At 30.8% G+C, this 23,158-nt stretch overlaps 1 protein-coding gene across 1 annotated transcript in view; it reads right to left on the reverse strand.

Moving 5' to 3' along the window:
• Positions 1-16,699, reverse strand: part of LOC118194224 (uncharacterized) — a 198,173-nt gene extending 181,474 nt beyond the window's left edge. The window contains exon 1 of the mRNA XM_085823699.1: positions 16,595-16,699. The gene's annotated coding sequence lies outside the window, so the exon portion shown is untranslated. The remainder of the gene's footprint in view (positions 1-16,594) is intronic.
• Between the last annotated feature and the right edge of the window lie 6,459 nt (positions 16,700-23,158).

Raw genomic sequence — 23,158 nt, forward strand, 5'->3', positions numbered from 1 at the left:
TTTACAAACGAAGAGAAGGAATCGTATTTTATAAGCAAACATCTTTGAATCGCGTCATCGTCTTAATGGCGGAATCGTCTGCCTTCGTCATCGAAAAAGTAAAAGATTTACTCTCACAGCTTGTCGCGTCATCCGATTATAATGAACGATGCCAACCCACAACTGCTCGTCCATCCTGATGGAATGCGGCCTCGCATTCTCGTAGCACCACTGTCTACATCTAGGGATCTGAAAAATAAAATTTAAAAAAAAAAAAAAAAAAAAGAGAGAGAGATTTTTAGTTACTATTGATGGAAAAGTCGTCTTAAATGGTTTATTTCAGCCATCTTTTCTCATCATCTTAACATCCTCAGAAATAACGGCGTTAGCTCTTCTTAAATGCTCTTTCAGTGTTCGTTCATCTTTAACAGTCTATCTGAATACATGTATTTTACAAACACGTCTTCCTTTGATGTTGTCTGGAACAATTCATCTTCGTATTTACGTCTTCTTAAACATCATCTGAATACGTCTTCTGAATGCGTCTTTTTAGATACGGTCTGGATACGTCTTCTGAATGCGTCTTAGATATCTTCAAGATCCGTCATTCGAATGCGTCTTCTCAAAATCATCTTCTTTAAGCCGTATTTCTTCATACATTTCATCCTTAGACATCATCTTCAGTCTTCTTAAATTAGTTCACGTCTTTAAAATAATAGTCCAAGTCCATTAGTCAAATCAGGAAAAATTTGTCAACTTGGGAAAAAGTTTATAATCAGGAATCATCAAAATTGGTATTTCATTATCAAAGATCGTCTGTCCATGGTTTCAGGTATTCAGCACAGGTACTAGTCTTGAAAGATCCTTCGGTAAAACCAACCTTCTCCACATCGTATGTGTCATTAGGTTTCACATTGGTCATTTTGTATGGACCTAAAAACTTGGATTTTAGCTTTATACCCGGCCCTAGTTGAGTGCGTTTAATAGCTACCATATCATTGATCTTGTATTTACGAGGAAGTTTTCGACTTCGATTGTAAGTCTTTCGATTCTCTTCCTGGATCTTCCGAATCTGCTCTTTCGCCTCTTTACGTAGATTTTCTCTAGACTCTATAAAGTCTTTCTGGATTTCAGCTTCTATTAGTTCTTTAATCTTCCTGTCTTTATTCGTCTTTATCTTCGTACCAAACAAAAGCTCGAAAGGTGTCGAATTGATACTCCTCTGAAAAGTCGAATTAATTATTTGCTGGACATCATTTACGTGTTTGTACCATTTCGTAGGTTCATCTATAGCCAACTTAGAAATGACTGATATGATAGTGGAAATCAGCCGCTCTACTTGTCCATTGGCTCTTGGTAATCCTGTTGTGATTAAGGATAGATGAATATTTTCCTTAGTACAATAATCAGCAAATTCTTGAGAAGTAAATGCAGTACCTCTGTCAGCTACTATATTGCAGGGATTTCCAAATAATGATTTTTGAATTTCAAGTTTAGCTATTACTTCTTTACTAGAGGTGGTTTTAGTTGGATGTAACCAAACAAATTTTGTAAACGAATCAATAACCGCGAAAATGTATTTATAATTCTTGTTAGAACTTTCCAAAGGTCCCAAATGGTCTGTGTTGTAAGTGTTTAGAGGAATATCTTCTTTAGATAAAGGATGTAATAATCCTTCCTTCTTTCCTGATTTCCGGTTGGCCAGTATACAGGTAATACAATTTGCGATACATTTTTCAATTTTCTCTTTCAATTTAGGGATATAAAAATGTTGTCTCACATGTTCTTCAGTACGTTTGGCAGCAAAATGACCTCGTTCATGTGCGTCTTTAATTACTTCAATTTGCATAATCTCAGGTACTACTAGTGCTTCAATTCCATTCACCATTTTGTAAAGCACGTCATTCCGCAAACAATAATCTTCATATGGCTTAGACTTCAAAACTTCTTTTATAACTTTTATATTTTCATCAGTTTCTTGAGCTTGAATTATTTTAAATGTTATACCATCTTGAATTACCATACATACAGGATTTCGACTAAGAGCATCCACATGTCCCATACGGGTGCCAGATCTGTGTTCGATTGTGTAATCATAATCTTTTTTCTTTCTGACAAGTCTGAGTTATTGGAGTAACAGCTTTGGCATCTTGGATATTTTTAGATGATGTTTTCGAACAATCTACGGCTTTGTGTCCAAACAAATCGCATTTAAAACACTTAAATCCTTTACTCTTATTGTTACAAAAATTCGACTTATGGCCAAAACTTCCACAATTATAACACCTTGGCTCTTTAATGCCCATCTAGATATTTTAGTACAAATGTCTTTCTTGCTCATAGTTTGTTTGAATGCATTACAATCTGTCACTATTTTAGATGGTATGCCTAATACGTACACCCTGAATTTTTTAAGAGCTTCTACTACTGCTTTAACCTCTAATTGGTAGCTCGAATATTTACGTTCAATGTCTGTCGTTTTCCTACTCATATAATAAACCGGATGCATCTGATTATCAATTAAGGATTTCTGTAACAGAACCGCACCATAACCGTCAGCACTAGCATCAGTGTGTATTTCGGTTTCTGCTTTCGGATTATAAATACACAAAACAGGTTCTGATGTTAATATGCGTTTCAATTCGTTAAAAGCATAAAGTTCTTTAGTTTCGAATTTAAATTTAGAATCTTTCTTCAGTAAATGACTAAGCGGTTTTGCAATTAATAAATAATTAGGTATAAATTTTCTGAAGTAACCAGTTAAACCTAAATAACTTTGAACATCTTTTACACATTTAGGTTCTGGAAAGTTAATTACTGCTTTCGTTTTAGAAGAAGAAGGATATAATTTACCATCTTTAATTTTGTGTCCTAAAAATTCGGTTTCGCGCTTCAAAAATTGACATTTCTTAATGTTTAGTTCTAGTCCATATTCCGATGCAGTCTGTAATACGCGTTTCAATTTTTGAATTCCCTGAGCTTCATTTTTGGAAGGAATAATGATGTCGTCCATATAGATTACAACAATATTGTCCTTTAAAAGATCACGAAATATATCGCAGATGTATCTTTGGAAAACACTTGGGCTGTTGGCAAGACCGAACGGGACCCTCAGAAATTCATTCATACTGTCCGTTTTGTGTCACGAAAGATGTGTATTTTCTACTTTCTTCGTCCACTTCAACATGAAAAAAATCCGTTCTTTAAATCTAGTGTTGTAAATACCATTGCTGCTTGTAATTTATCAATAACATCATAAATTAATGGCAGAGGAAAGCGATCGCGAATTATTTTTTTATTCAGGCGCCGATAATCCACGCAAAGTCTCCATGAGCCACATTTTTTTCTACTTAGCACGATATTACTTGCGTGATCAGAACAGCTTTGTTTAATGATTTGTTTCTCCAACCACTCCGAAATCTGTTTATCAATTTCACGCTGCTCAGCTGGGGGAAAGCGTCGCGGCGAGCAATAAACCGGAAGTTGATCTGTCAGCACTATTCGCATCTTCAGGCCAGATGTTTTTATTTTATTCGGCTCATAATTTCTTACTAAGTGTAGTATTTCATTTCTATGTACTCCGTCTTTGATATGGCTTAAATCAATTTCCTCGTCATTATAAATATCACGAATGCACATCAAATAGTTTTCAGGTTGCAAATTTCTAATTTCGACTCCTTTTTTATTTACAGTTAATTCCCCTTGCCTTATAATATCAGTACCAATGATCGCTTGTAAAAACATTTCGTTTTCTGCGATAACACAAATATTTGATCGAAATGAAGAACCATCAATTTCGAATTCACCTTCAAATCTTCCTATAGGCATAATTTTCCCATTACCAAACCCCGTTAACTGTAGATCTGCCGACTTAAGTTCAGGAGAACCTATCTTCTTATGTATATCTTCTCGGATTAACGTTACCTGACTACCAGTATCTATTAAAGCATCAATTTGCAAATTACCCAAATTAACAATTTTATGCATTTCTTTTTGACAAGTCTGAGTTATTGGAGTAACAGCTTTGGCATCTTGGATATTTTTAGATGATGTTTTCGAACAATCTACGGTTTTGTGTCCAAACAAATCGCATTTAAAATCCTTTACTCTTATTGTTACAAAAATTCGACTTATGGCCAAAACTTCCACAATTATAACACCTTGGCTCTTTAATTTTACTAGGCACTGCGCGTGTTTTATTTTGTGTGATAGTACTTGAATAACCCTTATTTTTCGTATCTGGAACGCGAATTTTCTCATAAATTTTTAATTTCTCTTTGAATTCAGAAATAGTTTTACACCCGTACAAAACAATTTTGTTACTACTCTGATCTGGTATCCCATTGATTACATAATCAAGAATTGATGAATCATCAACAGAACCGCGACTGGCTATTTCACGCATGGCAATTAAATATTCGGAAAGTGATTCACCAGGCTTTAAGTGTCGTTTCTGTAACAAATTATGAAATTGTGCACTGTTTATTTCAGAACCAAATTCAGATAAAAGATTTTCTTTTATTTTTTTCCATGATATTATACCTTTCAAAGACCTAATAAATACTTTAGCAGAACCAATAAGCAATTGTTTAGCAAATACAATTTTCTGTAATTCCGATAACTTAAATAATTTAAAAGATTCTTCTAAACCACCAATGAAGGATTCAACTGGATATGTATCAGTGCCATTAAATTCAGAAACAGTTTCTAAGATATCACGAAAATGTAAGGAAATATTGCTAGGCATTATAATGTTTTCATTCACTGAGTTATTTATGGGAGGTGATTCTGACAGAACAGAATTAATATCCTCATTTCTATCAGAATCATAAACACTTTCGTTTTCAGATAACTCATCATCGTCATCACTTTCGGATTTTAAAAGCTTAAAATCAATATTAAATCACAGTTTTTATCAGGATTTGAATCATAATTAAGATGTAACAAATTACACACAGAAATAAAATCATTTGCAGCAAAAGTTAAGTAATTTTTGTTTTGTTTCTTCAATACTAAAATCAGATGGAAAACCACAAAAGTTCTATTTTCTCTACGCAATCTAGCTCTATTTTTTCGATCACCCAAAGTTCCAAACACAATTTGATGTAAAAGTTTAATTGACTTAGTAGGATAAGGCTTTAAAGAATTTGAAATTCTAGGAATAGAATTTAAGGTAGTCATCTTAATTCACAGTATCATAGAACACTATTCTTAGAAGTAACAATGTGGAAATAATCGAAACAAAACTTACTTCTCTTATTTTGTAATATTCATAATGCTTCTTCCTAGGCTCATACCAGCCTGAGCGCTCAAATCTGTAGAATCGGTACTTACTGTCTAGGAATATGATGTTCGTAAACTTACTTCCGATGTGGCTGTCTAGGGGCTAATAAACTAGTCCGATTTAAGTAAAACTTGAATATTTAATGAAACATGAATAGTTGCTACAAACTACAAAGTAATTACATACGTAGAAGGAAATAGATGAGATTATTTACAAACGAAGAGAAGGAATCGTATTTTATAAGCAAACATCTTTGAATCGCGTCATCGTCTTAATGGCGGAATCGTCTGCCTTCGTTATCGAAAAAGTAAAAGATTTACTCTCACAGCTTGTCGCGTCATCCGATTATAATGAACGATGCCAACCCACATAAATGTATGCATGTTTCAAGCATTGTGATAAAACAACGGTACCTAGAGCCATCAAAATTTGAATAACGTAATCTTCCATAGAATATGGCTATGTGGAATTGAAATTTGTTTCATTATCAATTTCCTATTTCGTAATATTTCAACGAATTTTTGATTAAAAAACTAAACGATTTCAAAACGACAAATGGCAACACTGTACGGAGGGAAAAAAAAAAAAAAAAAGAAAAAAAAAAAGAAAATTATCTTTTATCTATCTATCGGAAATTCTAAAAATATCTTCATTTTAAAATTAATTTGGGATATTGGTGTTGAACTGAATTTTGTAGGTTGAGTACGTAGAACATGGTATTTAATAAATAAAAGTAGCACACAAACACACAAAACGTTAAAAAAAAAAACCCCTTTAGATGAAATTTAAAATCTGAAATCTTTCAGATTTTTTTTAAATGTTTGTAATTTTTTTTTTTCTTTTTTTTGTAATCTCATTTAGTTTCGTGGCTACAATAGTTCTTTTAGTAATGTATAATGATAGCATACAGGGCACCCCCCCCCCCAAAAAAAAAAGACGTAAAAAGAAAGAAATCTCAAAGCTTTCAGATTTTACATTACGTCCAAAGGGGCGTTTTCAAACGTTGTGTGTGTAACCTTTATTTATTACATATCATGTTCTTTGCAGTTAAACCATAAAATTCAATTCAACAGCAAAATCGCAAAATAATTTTAATATGAGCATATCTTTAGAATCAATCTCGCTCGCTGGAGATAAAAAGGCTTTTTTTTGTTAGTAAAGTGTTGCCGTTGCTGGCTTTGACATCGTTGAGTTTGTTAATAAAAAATTCGTTAAAGTGTTATAAAATATGAAATCGATAATTCCGAATTCCAAATTAGGGCTTCCAGATGCCCATATTCGGTGGAAGATTACGTTATTCAAAATTGGATGGCTCTAGGTATCCCGTTGTCTTATCACAGTGCCTGAAACATACATGAAGATTCTTATATTTAATAATACATGCAGATTCTTCATTATTTAATTTCTTTAAATGTAACACAGGGCACAGAAGTTTTCAACGCAAAATGCCAAAACGATATTAACAGCCCTTTTGGGATAATTCCCTTTGGGCTAAAAAAAAAAAAAAAAAAAAAAAAAAAAAAAAAAAAAAACCGGACATTTAAAATAAAATGTATTATTGAAGTCCTTTTTCCGAGTGTTTCTTTTTACATAATAAAAAAGTATCCAATTATAATTTTTGGAATCCTGTCAGTTGCAGTTGCACGTCCACTCCATGCACGTTTTTTTTTTCGCCCCGCTTTTTTCTTCGCATTTTTTTACGCTTTACGTTTATAAACTGTATTAATTATATCTTATAATTATATTAATTATACGTCAGTGCTAATACTAGGAGTAATAACTAAACAATAAATAATAACTTGAGTTAAACAATATCTAAAGTAGGTATTTCAAAAGTTCATTCCTCTCGTATTATCCTAAAATTAACATCAAAACAGAATGCGAATCATAAAATTGGATTATAATAATAAGCTCATAATATTATATGGATTATATTATTGGAATCTTAAAATTCACAGTCGTAAATATATAAAAATAAGATCTTACCTGTTTTCGAAAATAAAAGTTTTAAAACCTATGATTCCATTTTAAATTGGTTTACAAATGGTTGCCATTCACAGCTTTAAAACAAAGAATAACTAAATTAAACATTTTGATGTTTTCAAACACTCAAATTTTTTTTTTTTTTGATTAAGAGCTCCTAAAAACTCTGTAATAAAGCATGTGGGTGGGGAGAACAAAAAAATTTAGTAAAAATTTTGAACATTTTTTTACAACTCACAGCAGTAACAATTTTTAGAGTTGAAGGTATTCGGATACTTTCATCAATTTCTATCTCAAATTTAAATGATATAGTAGATACATATATATAAATTTATAGCATCTAAAATTATTATTAAATTTACTAAATTTATTATTAAATTATTATTAAATTGGAATAAAAGCAAGGCAATTAATTCCTCTATAATATAATAATTACAACCGTGTATAAGAAGTTTAACTCAATATCAAAACAAATCCAATTAAAGAGAGAATTCATAGTGGAACAAACTAGAAAAATAAAAATGCGAAAGGAAAATATACAAAATTATACAAATAAAAATTAATCTAATTTTATTGAATTGTATTTGTTTTGATACTGGAATAAACCTCTTACACATGGTTGCAATTATTATATTATAGAGGAATTGCCTTACTTTCATTCCAATTTAATAATACTTGTAAATTTAGATACTTTAAGTTAATTCTACTTCAATCCCGCAGCTAATAGCGCAGAATGGGTTTAAAAATTTTTAAATTCTAATTTTTAGCCTATTTTTATATTTCTTTATTATATATAATTTACTTACCAATGGATTATTGAGTATACTATCTCCTTAGATAACGTTAGTAGAATTATATGTAGATGTGTATATAAATTTAAACAAATTTAAATTCTTAACAAATACGTATAAAAGTAAAAAAGCAAATTTAAATTCTAAAAAAAGGAAAAAAGGAAAAAAGCCAAAATAATTTAAAATAATTTTAAAAAAATGTGCAAACATGTAAAAGATTTAATTCTCGAACTAATCTACAATATCATTTAAATTCAGAAGCATAAGCAAATCAAGTGCAAAATCTATTCATGAAAATAAATATACTAATTTAATAAATAAAATTAAATTAAACAATTTTTTTTAAAAAATGCATATGTGAATGACCGTAGAGTAGGCAGGAGACAGACTTATCAAAGGGAAGTTGCCTCCAAACCTAAGTCTCCAATCATTCAATTCGTGTTTCGTCATTCATGCAGGCAAGGGTAAAAGTCAAAACCAAAAGTAATTCCAATAAAGTTGTACCTTTAGAAATTATCATTTAAGTATTAACATTTAAGAATTAAAGTTCAAAAAGGAAAATACTAATGAAGTCTTTTGAGTAACAAGCAAGTAAAGTCAAGAATTAAACTTTTTCTTAAAAAATTAAATTTTTTAAAAATTAATTTTTTATAAAATAATAAAAAAATCTAGAAACCAATGTATTTTAGAAATCCTTGTCTACAGAAACTTCCCTTACACGAATATGCATATCAATAAAAAGAAACCATTAAAGAACTATTACATAATCCATATAAACCAATAAGAAACAAAAAGAACTAATTCACAATTTTTAAAAAACAAATATATATTTAAAAATATAATTTCATATTTAGAAAATACTTAGATACTACATAAAAATTTTTTTAAAAAAATACTTAAAGCAAGTAAATAGTAAGTTTTAATTCTAACTTACCTACTATATGAGTGTTGGGGTCTGCAAAAGTGTTGTGAAAGAGAAGTAAGTGTGTTCTTCAAATTATATAGGCTTATGTAGGTAAAGTTGAGTATCAAGCTGCTATCTTTGTTATAGTAAAAAAATTTTTTGTAAACATTAATATTAAAAATTAAATTAAATTAATTTAAAATCCTAAAGGTAGTAATATCAATTATTTAGGGAGTTAAGTAACTGAGCCAATCAAGAGATGTAAGTTTGCTTGAAGGAAATTAAAGTGAAGTGGTATGTGAAAAAAATGTAAACTGTTTGTAATTTGAAATGTGTGTTCTGTTGAAAAATTGTGAAAATTGTTAAAAAAATTAAGTGAAAAATATTTTGTGTGAAAATTGCAAAAAATTAAAGTAATTAAGAAGAACTGAAATGTTTTAATATTAAAGTTTTAAAGTAAAATTTCCCAAAATTTTTTTTGAAAGGAAGTCCTTAAAAAACCTCTAAAAATTCCCAGAAATTTCTCAAAAATTCCTTTAGGAAGTTAAATAAAACTTAAATTTGATGAAAGAAAATATTAAAAGTTTAATGAACTTGATTTCAATTGGTATATCAAAACTTAACTAAATACTGGCTAAAGTATGGAAAATTAGAAGAAAAAGATTAAAATCTTCACTCAATTCGGGCTATAATTGAGACTTTTGAAAAGAGTTGGTCCTTTATTAGTAAAAGAAAAGAATCCAGTATTGATTAAATATACATATTTACAAAATATTTACAATAAAAATTTACAATAATTTCTCTACTCTTTAATATCCTTCATTACCCTCCAGCTAAGGTTTAATGTAATGTTATCATACCCAAAAGAGCCAAAAAATTATAAAGTAAAGGCCTGCCTTTTTAATATATAAATTAATAAATTTTGTTGGTACTTGGGTATCAACTTGTACATTAATTAGTTTTATGATTTCTTCCTTTAAATCGTCATTTTCAGTACATATATTTTTTATTCTGATAATTTGGCTATGAAACGTGTTTTTGTTTTCTAAGAATATTTAATTAAATATGTATTTAATTTTAATTTTTTTAATTAAATTCAATTTACTCTTATGAAACAATATATGTGTATATATATACGTATAAAAAGTATGACAACAGTTAACTCTATAAATGTAAACACTGCGCCCACGACACTCACATTGGCATTTTCTAAAAATAAGTTAGCAACATATTTATAATTTATCTTAATCATTATAAAATAACTGCTAATACTATGATTCGCACATTCAAGCGTAACATTTTTCCAAAATTTCCACACTAAGCCAGTTTAACTTATTTAAATCGTAGGATGACAAGTTATCTGAAACTAGAACGTAACACTTAAGTTACTCATGCACTCATTATAATTTAATTATAAAAATGCTTCTTGTTTTATTTGCTCATTATAGGTATTAGAATCTTCCATCTCTGTGGAAAAGCATTTCGAATATAGTAAATTGAAAATATTTCAGCTTTACTCGGAGGAATTTTCTATGGATTCTTAGATGTGTATAAAAATAAAGAGAAACATATAAAAGTGAGGATAATACTGGCTCTTGTTTGATTTTTTCTAAATTCTTATTTGATTTTTTCTATTTCATTTTTAAATTCGGATTTAAAAACAGTTATAATATTTAGTTGCTTTTTGCTTCAAAATTCTAACCTGCACGTATAATCTTCGCGATATTTAGGTATCAGTAAACAATACTCGTTCAACTGCAATAGTATATTATGTTGATTATTACAGAACTGTCAAAAGCTTCAAAGGGCCGCTAAGGTACCACCTTACATGTCGTTATTTAAAAACTATTATGGGATTTAAGTAAAGTACAACTTCCGGTGGTCCAATTTTACCTAAAACCTAAGCTTTATATGAAAGCAGAAAACTTCAGGAAATAGAAAATTTTAAAAGTTTGATATAAGAGTTATAGTGAACCAGAAATTCTTTACACACATACACACGTACAAACAGACATCCTTGTAAAAGTAGTAAAAACGGGTTGTGGAGACCCTAATTCGTGCTTGTTCACTGGAAACTCGATATCAAATTTTTGAACCGAAAACTTTTCTTCACTTATGTATGTAAGTTAGGAGGGGGTATAAAACGTATCATTAATTGAAATTAAAATGTAGCATCAAAAATGTCATATTTAGGGAAATTTGAATTCATTTTGCAAATAAGTCTACTTTAAACGCTTCTTATTTATTTCTATATTAGATGAAAAATTGAAAAATATGATATCAATTGCTAAATTGTTTTGGGAAAAAATACAAAATGCAGATAATAACAATTAGATTTAATTTAAGCTAGAAAGTCAATTATCTCGTTTCATTTAACAATACGTTTCTCTTCGCGTGACATGTTGTTTCTTGGCAAAAAGATATTTAATTGAGAAAAAGTTTTAAATTACATTCAGATTAAATTTAAATGTAATATTAAATGTTTGTTAATTGTTAGAATAGCTAGAAAACCATTATTTCTCAAACTTGTAAATATGTATCTAACTGAAGGTAGCGCAATTTTCAACGTTGAAACTTCAACAATCAGGATATGTGTAATAAAATGTGTACTCATGCTTCAGTGCAGTTCCCAAAACATGTGTAATCATATTTTGCACACAAGAAAGCCTTTTTTTTATTATGACTATATAATTAATAATTTTTATATGTAAAATGAGGTGATTAATACATTATTTTTTAATAAAACTATTATAAATTATTTATAGATGTAAGAAAACATCATCTGTCTTAATCATATGTTCGAAACGATATTTACATTGATTTGCATATAGAAATCATTTCCTGTAAAAAGAAAGGAAAATTATCACTTTCTTAAGTTATGTCTAGGTATTTAACACAAAATACAAGTTTAATTTCACATCTGTAAATTTTTCAATAATGACTTTCTTTCTTGCAAAACCAGGCAATAATTTGAAATTGGGAAATCTGTGGAATTTAGGATTATAAAAATGCTAAAATAAAAGCACAATTGTTTTCAATTTTTGCGTTACAAAAATAAAATTACTATTCGAAATGTATTAAAAATATGTCCAATTTATTCAAAAGAAAGATTTAAAGAAATCAGTAAATTAACTTTCTGAAACTAAAACTCAGAAAATTCACATATCAGATAAAATTTTAAAAGAAATTAAAGAATACAGAAACAGTACCAAGCTACATTATATCCTACACAAGATACAAAATAATGTGCATTTTTCCCATCGGAAGCTTACTGACCTTTTAAATATTTAAAAAAAATTCTCTTTCTTTTCTCGCCTTTTACAGAAAAAAGGTTGATATAATAGTTATTTTTCTAATTGGATATTTTTCTAATTGGAAGAGAAACATACCAACGTAAAATTTTAAATTAAGTAAAAAAGCAACCTTAAAATAATAGCCACTGATTATGAATTAAACTATCGATTTCGAGGGCGATCAGTGAAAATCAGTTTATTTAATTGCAGTCGAGGTCGGTTTTATCAAAAACTTAGTAAATTATGATTTCTTTTTTACCTAATTTTAAATTAATTTTTTTTAAATGCGTATATTTTCTCACAGCTGAATTTTTGGTTGATTAAAAAATATAAAATCGTAAATATATGAGATAAAATTCCGCTGAAACCGTGTTGTATTCGTTGCACTTTTTAACAGTTTAACTGACAATTTAAGCTATTTATATCATTTCTAAAAAAATTAATTTTATGCTACAAAGCATTTGTTTATCAGTACAGAAAATCAGCAATAATCAGGTAATTGGGTATTACACCTTTCAAATTGAATAACTGTTTATTCACTGCGATACGTACACACGCGGCGTAGATTAATCATTTGAATTTGCAAACTGTTCATGAATAATGCTAAGCATCAACAGTAATCGTGGAAGCAAAATATCACATATATGACTGAAATTTTCAAGCAATACAGCTCAAAACCGAGGAAGATAAATTATAACATTCTTTTTACTTCATGCTAACCAAAACATAAATAAATGAAACTTTTATAATACACAGAATTGTAAATGAGAAGTTAGTTAGCACTGTATTTATTTTAACTTAATCTTCATATTTCTGTTACTAAAGTTTCACTTATAGGCTCTTAATAACAACAACTGTGTGCTTAGCTAAAGCTGAATCCCATAAAACTCGAAGAATATTTTCTTTCATATTTTTATCAATAACTTCCTAGCCTGGCTCTAGGTATTCCCGTTGAATGACATCGAATTTAGATAGCAGCAGAAAATTACACGCTTCCCTGAGATAAATATAAAGGTGAATTACCAAGTGATAAATACGATTTAACCCAAACAAATTCACGCATTTCGTTTAGAAAAAGTTCAAATTCAAAACTTTCCGTTTCAAACTTTCTTTTTTAATACTTGTAATTAGAATTTACGAGTTTTTTCTGGTGTTTTCAGCTGCGATGTTTTCACGTGCACACATAACCTAAATTGATTTTCAAAGATAATTTTCTTCATATTATTGAAAATATTAATTGAATTTTACAACTATAGCATATCTATCAGTGAAATGTGCTTTCAGGATCTGTACTGAGGCTAAGTATATGTTTTATTTGATAAAACATAAACAATTTTTGATTTATTTATCTGTGTTTTGAGAGACATGAACAAGGCCGGAAGAGAAATTTCGAGGTTTTCAGAATATGATCTTATGAATTATCAGCTAGCAGGAGCTCCTGAATTATCACAGACTCATTTTGACTCATCAAAGAAAAGAACTCATGAAGTATCAAATCTTGGGTCTCAGAAGTAAAAAGAAGCCCTTTAAATGGAGACTCCTCACATGGCTGTTTTAAGACACCTATTTCTAAACGTGCAAAAATCTTGAATCTGGAATTATTGAAAATTTAGGAAGTTTTAATCTGTATGAAGAACTGTTTAAGAAAAACTATTTAAGAAGCTAAAGAATACTGCTTACCTCAAAATGTAATTCTTCTTTTGATTTCAATACTTAATAAATAATTAAAATAAAGAAGGAAAGAGAAAGAAGGAGGAAAATAGCTGCTTTACCTGTAATACAAATAAAGGAATTTTAGTCAACGCACTGGTTAAAATCTTGTTTATTTGAATATATTTTATGTATTTCTGCTTTTTATCTTTTACTCATTTCATTTTACTTGATATACATATACATGGCAACTATATGTTTGTCGAAATTTTATATCTTGTCATTAATTATAAAAGGCCGATTAAAAATTTCAGCAGGTGATTATACTACCACAGTTCAATATGTTTCTTCAGTAGGCTTGTAGCTTTGATGCAATGTGTAATAAAATGATTAAAAATTTTAATAATAATAAAAACTGACTTTCGACACGCGCTTATAAATAAATAAATAAATAAATAAAAACTGAAAATTCTCAGATTTTAACGATGGCCCAAAAGGGTTTGTTAAGGTTTTCTACGCTCTCGCTGAGCTTGCAGCCTCTTTTGTACTCACTCCTGTTAACCATTTTTTATTTATTTATTTACATTTTTATTGTTCTTCTTAGCTTAATTATTAAGCATCGTTTTCTTCGCACTACGCCACATATAGTTCAACAACAAAATCACGAAATTTTTAAAAGCTGCATAGTAGCCTGTGCTTAGAATTTCCAATGCAGTGTTAAGCGTTCGCATAACATTTTTATATTTTTTTTCAGTCTTTTCCCACTTCATCATGGCAATATTAAATTTGCTTAATAAGATGGCTAACATTTTTTTTTTTTTTTTTTTTTTTTTTTTTTTTTTTTACCTCTTTAGTATTAACATTTTAGTTGTTAACTTTATTTATTAAGCATCACGCTCTTCGCACTTAAGTCGCATAAATTCGCAGTTCATACTTATGCCACAGCAAAATCACAAAATATTTAAAAACAGTATTTTGTATATTCGCTATATTATTTCTTTAAAAACTAGCGCTCGCGCAATCAGCCCCCTAAAATAGTTATCATAAAGAAAAGAAAATCTTTATAATCAGTTTAAATGAGACCAACTATAGTGTAATTTCATAAAAATATACAATTTTTCTAATTAGACATCGCATGATTTTAATACATGATTATTTAAATTAGTTACATTAAAAGGTAGGAAAATATTGTTAACAACTGTGTTCATTGCTCTTAAATCATTTTGTTTATTAAGGATTAATTTAAACTGGAAAGTTATTCCAGTTTAAATTTGAAAGTATATCGCGCTTTATTGAATGGCAAGACGCTGGCGCGTGGAAGATAAAGGTAGTATTTTATTTCTGGTCGCGGAAACACATTGTTTTGATTGAGGCGAGTTTGTTAACCAAAACTTAAAAATAATTACCTTACACTTTTCTGAATGGCAACAGCTCCTGGGGATTAAAATGTGTTATTTCGAACAGCGTTACCACTGCTCGCTTTTAAATCATTGAATTTGTTAATAAAAAATTCATTAAAGTTTTACAAAATATGAAACACAAAATAATAAGACAAATTCTGGTTCACATATTTGGGTTGAGGACTACGTTATTCAGAATTTGATGGCTATAAGTACCGTCGATTTTTCACATTCCGAGGAACTTACATACATGCGTGCAGATTCTTCATTATTTAATTTCTTTAAAAATAATACAGGGCAATGATATTTGAAAATTGATACGCCATTTATAGTGAACCAATTCAAAACCCCATTTCAACACTAATAGCCCCTTTTGGGTTGATAAATAAATAAATAAACTTCTTTGCAGAGAAACCCGGCGAAATAATATATTAATTCTGCTATTTATTTATTTATTTATTACGCAGTATATTTATTTTTGTTCTTTCTATTTCTGTGACTTATTTTGTTTACTGACACATATCTAGTAGCGACAGCGGCAAGTTTGTTTAGATTTTAAATTCTGCATGTTATGAAATTCGTTAAGACATGTGCAATCAAAGGTCTGCCAGTATTGTATGTAAAGCCGGCACAATTTTTAATTTTTAGGAAGAGACTCGCATATATTGTTCAGAATTGTAGTATTCGCAAAATTCTTAAATATTCTACTTCAGACTCTTCATCATTTGAGAATGTTCTTCAGTCATTTTATAATTCTAATTCATTTTGCATAATTTCGATTCAATTTGTTCTAATACAAATAAGTAAAGCGCAGAAAATTTTAAAACTGAATTATGATTTTTTTAAATAGGCTACCAATGGATAAATTGTAAATTATAGTTCATAGTGTTAAATTGAAAGTTAAAATGCAACAGACAACCCATTACATAAAATGGTAAACAGAAAGTTTTAATCTCCCTTCCCCTTGATAGTAACAAAAACTTAGAACTGAAACGTAGAAACTAGGTCATTCCTAATTTCTTTCTTCAGAAGATTTTAAACATCGAAACAAATAAAGGAAGACATTCCATTAAAAAATTCTTTCTTTCATTTAAAGAGATTTGAGTGTTAGTTAATTGAACAGCAGTCATAAATATCTAAGTGTTATGTTAAAATGATTATCGCGATCATTGAACTAAACATACTATTTATTTCCTTTTTTCCTTTACGAAATAATTTGCACTTGTAAGCTCTTACAAGAGAAACAACAAGATATAATTGCTTATTTATGCGTGAGCAGAAATTTCGACAAATAAACAACAATTACATACCTTTTGTAATCATGCATGCAAATTATATCCAAAACTGAATCAACCGGTGATCACACACTTGACAAAATATGCCACCTCTCACCGCAAAATTATCAAATGACAACAGTAGTTATTAAATCTAGTTTCCACCAAGAACCAATCGCGTAGCATATCAAGGCAGCTGTCAGTCAAAGCTCTCGCTAGATTTCTCATTGGTTAAACGGAGCCGCGCCCTATTCTTCTGGATCTGCCAATTGCAGCCGCTACCGTATTGCGCATTTTAACAGTAGTAGCAAGGTTAAATGCCTGCACGCTATTTATAGAACTACTAGTATTGCGATTTTTACTTTTGTTCTTTTTTGTTTTTTCGGTTTGAAAAGGGAGTTAAATTTAGAAACAAATTCTTTTGTCTTTTGTTTCTTCCTAACCACACAGTGGTGGTAATTTTAGAAGAACATCTGTCTCCCTAGCTGACGGAGTGTTATGCAAAACATTCAGAACGAGAACAGCGCTGAACTGTTTGCTGAAATACTGTTCAAGAGTTTCGTAAAAACAGCAGCCATTTGTTATTTTGCTTCTACTTGCTTTTGACAGGTTTGTCCAACTTTAGCGTATGGAATTTCTTTAAGACAGAGGGGGGGGGGGCGTAGTCAGTGTTTGGTTCCAAATGCAGGAAAAATGTATGGTTTTGTCTGAGTTAAAATTATTATAATAGAATTATAAGGATAAATAAATGAAAACTAAATTAATAAACCTTAACAATACATTTGATATATATTGATAAATAGCTAAACAGTCTTCAGTAGTCAAATATTCATCAATTAATTAACCGCAGCAGTCTACAATAAATATTGCTAGAACTTTTTGTTTTCAAAAAATAACATTAACAATAAAAATTGAGACGTTCTTTAAAATATTTTATACTTATTTTATTTATTTTTTCTTTAAAATGGTAACATATGATGCAAGCGTTATCTTCATGTTTAAAAAGTTTTCTAGTATACTTCAAAATAAAATATTCAAATTATGTTGCTTTTTTGCTTTCTAGTCATTCTTTTTTAAATGACTTTTGTCGAGGGCATTGCTTGCATGAATTTTTTGCGCCTTTGAGATTTTAAAACAAAGAATTTTTATAAAATACTGGCCACATATACAAAGATAGCTATTATAAGGAAAAGCATCTCAAAATAAAGCATCATCGAAAATGAGATCCGAATCCACGATCATCTTTATAGATTTGAATATTCCAAGCAAAAGAGCTCTTCAGTAGGGCGTCTTAGACTGTTCTAATTTTGTTCTTAAATCTTAAATTTAACAAAAACCAAGAAGAGAAGGGCCTGTTAAAGTTGCTTAAATTCAAATATGCTTTAGTTAATTTTCTATGGAACGACAATTTTGATGTAGTTTGTTTCTTGAGTTGTGGAAGAAGATGTCATTTTGTTGTATTTCATGAAGTTATTTCTGTTCATTATTTATCAACATAAGAATGATATACAGTGAAACTAACTACTGTTATTATTAGCATTGGACGAGCTACTGGTCTTGAAAAGCACTTTTTGTCTTAATCACTCCTCAAATCGTTGTCACCAAATGTTATCACCATGTATTTATTATATTTAAAAAAAAATACGTATGTATGCATGTATGTACGTTCCTCACACTGTGGAAAAGCGACGGCCACATAGATCCACCGAATTTTCTATACACGTAATCTTCCCCTCGAACACGGGCATGTCGAAGCCTAAATTTTCAATTTCGAATTTGTGCTCGATTTATTCATATTCTGTATAAATTTAACGCATTAAAAAAAAAAAAAAAAAAAAACTTAGAATGACAGAAGTGGCAACATTACTCGAAATAAAGCATTTTTTTCTTTAGTGTGCCAGAATGTTGCCATTCGGCAAAATGTAACATATTTATTTTTCCGTTTAAATCCACGAAATTGGATAGTTGAAAGCGATGTGTTGCTGCCAATGTCTCTATATAGAGTACTTTTTATATCCAGGCACCAGCATGTTGCCATTTAGTATAGCATAAGGCATTTAACTTGCAGATTTAACCTTTCAGTTACTGAGTTGCAAACCAAGTGATTGAAAAGTACTGGACCTAGTTCTTAGAGGTATTTTTTCTACTTTTTAAACTCATCTATTTAATTAAAAATGCATTTAAAATATGATTTTTTTAATTAGAAATATTAAATATTTTTATGCAGTGATAAACCAGCAGGAACTTTTTTTTTTTTTTTTTTTTTTTTTTTTTTTTTTTAACGATTTCTATTTTAGGCGGCTGGCCGAGCGAGTGGTTAGTTTTCAAAGAAATGCTATAGGAAATATTAAATGAAATAGTAAAAAGATACTCAAGATCTTCTGTTTTTAAATATTTTGCGTTTTTTCCTCTTAAATTTTATGTGTAATTAAGTGCTAAGAAAGCGATACTTAACAATAAAGCTAAAAAAAAAAAAAAAAAATTGTTTTGGCAGGAGTTACTTTAGGAGCAGACTGGTGCTCCCAGACCGTGATGCTCAGCACGAGCGTCAAAAACCTTAACAAATCCTCTGATGCAACAATAAAATCTGAACCCTTTCAGTTTCTTCTTCTTTTCATTATTATTTGATTCACTAAATATTTTTTACTAACGAAATGTTTCTCTATATGCATCTTATTACGCTGACGGAGAAAGCTTTTAATTTTCAAAACCATTACGATATGATTTTAAATGACTTTCACGCTATTCTGCAACTGTAAAATGCGAATCAAATAAAAAAAAAGTAAATTCTTACATAATACGGTATTTTATGCAGTATAAATTTAAACAAATGGCATCAGAATAATCTTTTTGTTTTAATATCTGCGGGGCGGAAAGAGCAAGTGACAAGCGTACTGATTTCTACCTATATCTAAAAGTTTTCTTTAGAAAATTCCAGAAGTTCCATTAACTACCCATATCTAGCATTTGCGCTTTTCCTAATACACTTTGATGAGAATTTTGTCATGCCTAATGATGCAAAACAGTACTTGAAGTGTGACGAAGGGGATAGATGCCTCTGGTAATGCACTCGTAAATACAGCTGGACAGGCGATTCACTATTTTTGGGATCAAATTATTTGAACCGCACGGAGAATTAGTAAATTACCAAGACGTTGAGATCTCTTAAAAAGCTCAATTGATAGATTAGAAGCTGCCAGGCTCGAAGTTGTAAACATAAGCTCATTCTAAGGAGAATATCAAAATATATTTTTTTGGACAGCGGCAAAAGTATGGGATCTCCCCCTCCTGTACGTAATCGTATTATAAAGGATTATTAAATGAGTTTTAAGTTTAACAAGTTTTAACGCAAAAAGTGTCCAGAAAGGCATACTCGTTTTTTTTTTTTTTTTTTTTTTTTTTTTTTTTTTTTTTTTTTTTTTATGTAGTTCCATTTGATTTCGGTATACCTGTACGTCAATGTATTTTCAGGCATATACATCGATATTTTAAGTGTGAAGACTAGTCCTCAAAAGTTTAATCGATTTCTGATTTCTACATACATTTATAATTTATATGTTAGTTAATATATCTAATTAAAAGTTGTAGGGTCCACTTGCTTATCTTTTAAGTGACAATTGTACGTGTAGTAAGTTCTGGTAGAAGCCACGCAAGAGAAGAGCTAAAAGTACACTTTATTAAACTCTTTAAAATTTACAATGCGTTAACTGGACGCTAACACACTACGCTTCCCTTGGGCAGTAACTGAAATCACAGAACTAAACTAAAAATTCGAAGGTGTTCACGAGTAGTAGAACTTAAGCTACAGGGCTCAGATATTCCTCTTTCTTAAACCCGCGTCGAAATTCGTGGCAACAAAGTAAATGCTGTTATGCCATGTAAACCAGCAATAACTCCGGGAGTAGAAGCTCCCGGGTTAAACTCTTTCTTCACAAGGTAGAATTTGCATTCCTTCATGCGCGCTACCAGATTTAAATATTCTAGCATTGACAATCAGAAGAATGAAGGCTTATCCGGAAAGTTTAAAATTAAACTTTAATTTGTTAATTAAAATAAATATAAATCCCTACACAGTTATTAATTACATATGTTTATCATTCCAAATATAAAATTAATCAAATAAAATGTATTTTTACTTATGAAAAGGAAAAACAATTAATACCCGATGCGAATTCTGTAGATAGAAAAAGTATCATCAGCCGTATGTGCTTCTGAAGCGTCTTAAAAATAAATTTTTGAAAGGAAAAAGTGTTATTTTGTAACCTATTATATCTTTAAATCATTGTTCGTTAACTTCAATCTGGAATTCAATGTTCGCTTATTTCTTTTTTATATTTCGCCATTGCTATTGCAGCATCGTATATACACTGACTACCAATAAGTATTTGGACACCTATGCAAATGACGATATCTGTGGTCCTAAGGTATGTCACGGACTCCGCCGGTATATATCGTGTAGAAACCAGCATCGGCTTTAGTCGCATGCAAGATGCCTCGCAGTTCGGAGCTCTCTGATTTCTAGAAAGGTATAATTATCGGGTATCACCAATGTGGCTGATTCTTAAGGGACATATCTAGCGATCTGAAGTACCCAATATCGACAGTGGCCTATGTGATTAAGAAGTGGGAGGTGAGTGGTGATTGTCGGAATGTGCCCCAAGTCGGCAGACCAAAGAAACTGGGAGATAGAGACCGACGAGTGCTGTCCAGAGAAATTCGGAAGAACCGCACCTAACCTATGGCCCTCATCCGCGAGGAGTTTCAACAGGCATCCGGGAGTATTGTTTCAATGAATACCATCCGTAAGGAAGCACATCTGCTTGGTTTTCATGGTCGTGCTGCTGCCCATAAGCCTTTGATCACAAAGTCCAACCGCGCTTCTCGGTTAATGTGGTGCAAAGCACATCGAAATTGGACCGTAGATCAGTGGAAACGGGTTCTTTGGAGTGACGAATCAAGGTTCACCCTTTACCGTTCGGATGGCAGGGTCTGGGTCTGGCGTCTACCTGGAGAACTTCTCCTGCCAGAATGCATTGTGCCAACAGTCAAGTTCGGCGAAGGTGGAATTATGGTCTTGGGGTGTTTCTCCTGGTATGGGCTGGGACCCATGGTCCCCATTCATGGTAAGCTCAACTTCGATGCCTACTGCACTATTTTGGATGACAATGTGCTTCCTGCGTTGTGACAGTTTTACGGGTTGAACCCCTGTTACTTTCAGGACGACAATGCCAGTTGTCATGTTTCGACGTTAACCAAGACTTGGTATGTTGCCAATGGAGTTCATCGAATGGACTGGCCTGACGAGAGTCCAGACCTGAACCCTATCGAGAACCACTGGGACGAGTTGCATCGCCGAATTCAGGGGTGCATTACCCGTGCAAAATCGGTGAAGGAACTTCTATGTCTTCTCCAAGCCGAGTGGAAGAAAATACCACTAGCTGTCATACAAAGACTTGTGGAAAGTATGTCCCGGAGGGTCCACGCTGTAATTACCTCTCGTGGAGGCTCTACCAACTATTGATTTTGAATAAAGTTAGTTTTTCTTTTCTCTCACAGGTGTCCAAATACTTATTTGTAGTCAATATATATATATTATATATAAATAATTTCCCGAAACGTTTTTTTCTTCTAAAAGTGAGACTTAGCTTTGTTGTTCTGTTTATAAAGTATTTCTCCCGCCTTCCTGGCGTGCTTTCGTGGTGTAGTGGTTCTGCACGCTGGGCCGGTATTCCAGAGGTCCGTAGTTAGATTTCCGGCGAAGGCGATTGCTAATTTTTCATCTTGCCTACTTCAAAAAGAATACCTGACGTCTCTACATGTTAATAGATTATTGTGTTTTAGGTCTGACGTCTTCATATTCCCTGCGTAATTACTCCAAATGTTTATGATTTATTGACCTCTGAATCACATCGACTTAGCGCGAATTGTGGTTGCGACACTGTGTCTCCATCGCAGGTAGGGTACGAACTGCGCCAAATTTGATCGAAAATCCCCGTCCCCCTCTTTTTTAATCCACGAACTGCGCGACGTTTCCTGTCCCCCATTTCTTTCCAAGAAGATTGGGTACTACAAAAAGTCGTTTATCGCCATTAATGGGACATTCTATTGAGACTGCAAGCCTTTATTTTCATTTATCAGTATTGTAAAAATTGTGCATGTAAAACAAATATTAATTTAAATTAATTAAGTCTGGCGTGTGCTAAAAAATAAATTTCTTTTACACTCATTTTAAAGTTTTATGGTGCTTAAAAGAATGATAAGCCAGATCTTTTTTATTCTCTGTAAGAATTAAAAACTTTCCAAATTGTAGATTTTAGTCGCTGATATATACAGTGTCTCAAAAAAGTGATGGGACACTTGTGCTTTACAAAAGGAAACTGCAATAAAATAAATTTAAAAAACATGTAAAATTTTTTGTGGGTGTGTTTCATACTTAAATTTAGTAACAATTATTACATAACATACATTTTCTCAAAATATTAAAATATTAATTTTTGAGACACTGTATTTGAGACACTGTATATTAGTTTTAAATAGTAAAATTGATAGATTAATGACATACACAAAACTGATACATAATTAGCGTATCAAATATCGGAT

The sequence above is a fragment of the Stegodyphus dumicola genome, chromosome 9, assembly GCF_044657685.1.
Source record: "Stegodyphus dumicola isolate Sdum_Otavi_A_Nest chromosome 9, ASM4465768v1".
In the NCBI taxonomy this organism is placed as follows: Eukaryota; Metazoa; Arthropoda; class Arachnida; order Araneae; family Eresidae; genus Stegodyphus; species Stegodyphus dumicola.